This window comes from Lipotes vexillifer, unplaced genomic scaffold (assembly GCF_000442215.2).
Source record: "Lipotes vexillifer unplaced genomic scaffold, Lipotes_vexillifer_v1.1 scaffold310, whole genome shotgun sequence".
In the NCBI taxonomy this organism is placed as follows: Eukaryota; Metazoa; Chordata; class Mammalia; order Artiodactyla; family Lipotidae; genus Lipotes; species Lipotes vexillifer.
In genome coordinates, this window is record NW_006782487.1 from 538327 (window position 1) to 543602 (window position 5276).

The window sequence follows — 5276 nt, forward strand, 5'->3', positions numbered from 1 at the left end:
GACAGCACAGATTTATTATCTTAGTGCTGGAGCTCAGAACATGAAATGAGTTTCACTGGGCTAAAATCAAGGTGTCAGCCGTCCCTCTGGAGACTCTAGGGTAAAACCTGTTTCCTTGCATTTTCCAGCTTCTAAAGGCCACCTGCATTTAAAAAAAAATTTTAATTCTGATTTCTTCCCACATCCTCAAAGGAAGCAGTGGAGCATCTTTAAAATCTGTGTGTGTGTGTGTGTGTGTGTGTGTGTGGTGTGTGTGTCCCTCCCTCTCTCTCTGACTGATGTTTCCATTGCCACAACTACTACTCTGACTCTGCTTCTGTCATCACATCACCCTCTCTGAACCTCCATCTTATAAGGACCTTTGTTATTCCATTGGGCCCACAAGGTAATCCAGAATAATCCTCATTTCATATATATATATATATATATACATATATATATATGTATTCCTTTTCATATTTTTTCATGTAGCTTACTGTAAGATATTGAATACAGTTCCCTGTACTATATGGTAGGACCTTGTTATCTGTTTTAGACATAATAGTGTGGATCTGTTAATCCCAAATATCTAATTTATCCCTCCCCCACTTCCCCTTTGGTAACCATAAGTTTGCTTTCTGTGCTCATTTCAAGATTCTTAATCACATATGCAAAGTCCCATATTCAGTTTCTAAGGTTTAGAATATGTACATCTTTGGTGGGAAGCATTATTCTCTCTACCACATACTATGACTCTGAAGTGAGAACAGTCAAAAATGTTTTCCTTTTCTACAGCTGCTAGGCGGAAAAAGAATGGAGGAAGTAGAAAGCTTGGTTTTACCAAGATTGTAACCCTGAAGGGAGAAAGGGAGAAAAGGTAATTCTAGCGATGGATCTTAGACTCTAAGTTGGATAAGAAAGGAAGAGAAGACACAGTGGAGTGGGAGGGCTGATTGATAATTAGACTGTGGTAAGACCAGTGGGCTAAAGGTCGCAATGAGGTCAAAGAATTGCTGAGTGGGATACCTAAAATAGGCTAGTGGATGCAAGGAATCAAGATTTCAGAAGTGTGCATTCATGCTTTGGATGAGGTCAGAGGTGTGACCATGGGAAAGGACATCTGAGGTGGGATGAAAGAACAATTATTGGATGCAAGGGAATTACTTGCAATTGTTCTGTTTAAGAAATTGGAAAAAGGGAAGTCACTGAATAAAGGGAATAAGGTTGAAGTTTGTCAACAGATGCAACCCATGGAGTCAGAGTAAGGTAGATGACAGATAGATAGATAGAAAGATAGATAGGGTTAAACAACTAGCTATTCATTTTTTTAACCCGGTAGCATTTGCTTATTAGCAAAACCAAAATATATATACAATTCAGGGGTATTATTGGATAGAAAATTAAAATCATTCCTGTGCTCCATCTCTTCATGGAATGCTAATAATCTGGGTTACTTAGTGTTATGGGCTGAATTGTGTCCCAAAAGTCATATGTTGCATGGACATATATACACTACCAAATGTAAAATAGCTAGCTAGTGGGAAGCAGCCACATAGCACAGGGAGATCAGCTCAGTGCTTTGTGACCACCTAGAGGGGTGGGATAGGGAGGGTGAGAGGGAGAGGCAAGAGGGAGAGGATATGGGAACATATGTGTATGTACAGCTGATTCACTTTGTTATACAGCGGAAACTAACACACCATTGTAAAGCAATTATACTCCAATAAAGATGTTAAAAAAAAAAAAGAAAAAACAAAATTCATATGTTGAAGCCCTAAACCCCAGTACCTCAAAAGGTGACTATATTTGGAGATTGGACCTTTGAAGTGGTGATTAAGTTAAAATGAGGCAGAGTAGGCTGTAATTCAATCTGACTGTTGTCCTTATAAGAGGAGGAAACTGGACACCCAAAAAGAGAGACACCATGGATGTGTGTGCACAGAGGAAAGATCATGTGAGGACACAGTGAATAGGCAGCCATATATCTGCAAGCCAAGGAAAGAGGGAGGCCTTAGAGAAATCAAACCTGACACCTTGATCTTGCACTTTCCAGCCTCCAGACCTATGAGAGAATTCCTGTTGTTTAAGCCATCCAGTCTGTGGTACATTGCTATGGCAACACTAGCAAACTAATGTACCTAGTTTATTTTAGAGATTATTATTTAGAAATTGTTCCTAATTTTATTTATTTATTTTTTTGCGGTACACGGGCCTCTCACTGCTGTGGCCTCTCCCATTGCGGAGCACAGGCTCCGGACGCTCAGGCTCAGCGGCCATGGCTCACGGGCCCGGCTGCTCCGCGGCATGTGGGACCTTCCCGGACCGGGGCACGAACCCATGTCCCCTGCGTCGGCAGGCGGATTCTCAACCACTGCGCCACCAGGGAAGCCCATTTAGAAATTGTTCCTAATTTTAACACTACTGTAGAAAGTTCTTTCTAGGTGAAGTTCTTTTTAGTAAGGATCTCAGAATTCACTCAATCTTACTTCCTCTTAAATTCTCTGAATCTTAGTGAAGAGGGCAATGGGAAGTATTCATGTAAGTGAAAGGTGATGGCCTATTTCCCATTGCTTCCCAGACTTTGCTTTGATCTGCAGAAATTCAGCCTTGATACGAGAAGATTATGTTGTGAAATCTTCATTGGCCAGGACACACATCAAGTCTTTTCCACAGCCTCTGTCTGGAAAAGTCTGAGTGCAAGCTGGCAGTAATATAAGAGCAACCTAGGAGTCCAAGTCCTTTCCTGCCTGCCTCCACCATCTGTCTTCCCTGTGGCAACTGATTTTCCACTTGCAGCAGGCAAAGAGGTTTTGCTATTTATAAATTAAGGTGTTTGTGCTCAAACACCCAGGAAACAAGCAGAAGTAGAAGGAAAGGTTGTACAGTCTTACACAAGTAAGAAGTGAAACATGAAAATTAAATACCTCATGAAGGATGGCTTGGCAAGATGACCCACATCCTATTACAAAAGACGTTAAAGAAGTAATTTCATCTATTTGGAAATATCACAACAGGAACATAATGTTTTGTCCTTGTGTACTCCAATTCTTACTTCTGAGCTACAACATTAATTTGTGGGTACCTTTCTACTCTCTCTGATCTTGAAATGTTTACAGAAATTACCAAACTTTTGGCCACCAAGCAATTTGTGAAGTTCCTGTAAGAAAAAAAAAAAGAATGAAAATGTGTCGGTAAACACAAGCTGGGTAAAGAGTCTTGGTGTAGATTATGTCCCATGTCGTCAATTGGGCACATCATTGGCAGCAGAAGCCTGTGGTAAGAGTCTACACCTGGTGCACTCAGCTGAAGCAGGCCACCTGCCCGGTCCACTGTGACTATCTTGAGAACCACTGCTACAGCACCCATCAAGTAGTTCACTCCATCTTTAACTTGCCCAGTGAGGCCTCCCCACTGTTCCATCAGCTAACACAGCAGGTGCAGTGTGTATGCTGTCATCCAGAACATGTCTGGATTTAATGATGCTCCATTTGATGCCAAAGAGGCTTTGTATAAACAGTCGTCCTGCCACGAATGCCTGTCATTGCCAAAAACACATGGCAAGAGAAGAGCATGTTTTACAATGCTTACGGTGCAAAGGGGTGCATGCATGTATTTTAAAACAAACGACAGAGTTAAAGGCGTAATTATTGCTATTGCTTCCTTCACATTGGAGTCTCCCGTACTGTGAGAAAACAACCAACCTTAATGTGTTACATAAAATCATGGAACTCAAGCCCCTCATTTTACAAATGAGGCCTAAAGACTTTGTTCAATGTCACATGGAAGGTCACGCTGATTTCTTAATATCTGATCAAACGTACTTGCTAGAAGTTCACAGGCCCTATGCCTACAATTTCGGATTCAGTGAGCCTGGCTCAGGCCCAGGAATCTGCATTTTAACAAGCGCCCCTGGTGACTGCATGCAGGAGAGAGATACTGGGATAATTAAGGGCAAGTCTCAAGCATCCTTTCATTTCATCTGGAAGAACTCATTTCAGCATTCTTTGTATGGCAGCTCAAGTGGTAAGGAAACTCCCCTAGCTTTTGTTTGTCTGAAAAGTCTCTCTCTCTTCTTCATTTCTGGAAGACAAAGTTTGCCAGATATTCTTTTTTGGCAGTTTTTTTTTTCTTTCAGCAGTCTGAATATATTATTCCACTTTCTCCTGGCCTATAAGGTTTCTGCTAAGAAATCCACTGATACCCTATGAGGGTCCCCTTTTAAGCTTTTCTCTTGCTGCTTTTAAAATTCTCTCTGTCTTTGATTTTTGATAGTTTTGCTTTAATGTGACCCGGAGAAGACCTCTCTGAGTTTTGAGGGGGACCTATGAGCTTCATGAACTTGGATATCCAAATCTCTCCCCAGATTTGGGAAGTTCTCAGCCGTTATTTCTTTAAATAAGCTTACTTCCCTCTTTACCCTCTCTTCCCCTTCTGGAACTCCAGATTGTTTCTTTTGCTCCACAAATTCACAGGCTGTTTTTTTTGTTTTGTTTTGTTTTGTTTTGATGATATCCCATAGATCACACGCCTCCTTCTTCACTCTTTTTCTTTTTCCTTTGTTCTCTTCTGATTAGATAATTACAAAGGTCCTGTCTTCTAATTCATAGATTCTCCATTTTGCTTGACTGTTCTGATGCTGATGCCCTCTACCGCATTTTTCATTTTCTTCATTCTACACTTTAGCTCCAGAATTTCTGGTTTCTTTTTTATGATTTTCTTTTTGTTAAACTTATCATTTTATTCATGTATTGTTTTCCTGATTTTGTTGAATTGTCTGTCTGTGTTTTCTTGTAGCTCATTGAGCTTCCTTAAGATAGCTATTTTGAATTCCTTATCAGGTAAATCACAGATCTCCATGTCTTTGGAATCAGTTCCTGAAAGATTATTGTCATCTTTTAGTGGTGTCTTGTGTTCTTGATTTTTCATGTTCCTTGAAGTCTTGTGTTTCTGTCTTTGCATTTAAAGTAGCAGTCCCTACTCCAGTTTTCACTAACTGCCTTCAGGAGAAAAATATCTCCTATCAAGTCCTGCTAGGGTTTCTGAGGCCTTCGAACAAAATTAAAAATTAAATAAACTTACAATTAAATAAATTATATTACAAATAATGGGTATATATAATCAAAACTCATCACTTCTTAATGATTCTACTACATTTTACTATTACCTATATTCCTGAGGTTAGGTCTAGGATACCTGCATGGTGAAAATACTATAAAATAGTATTCCAGCTTCTAATCCAGTAACATCATATTGGTAGCTTGAAATCAGCCATGACGGTAGTATTTACACCACAGAAA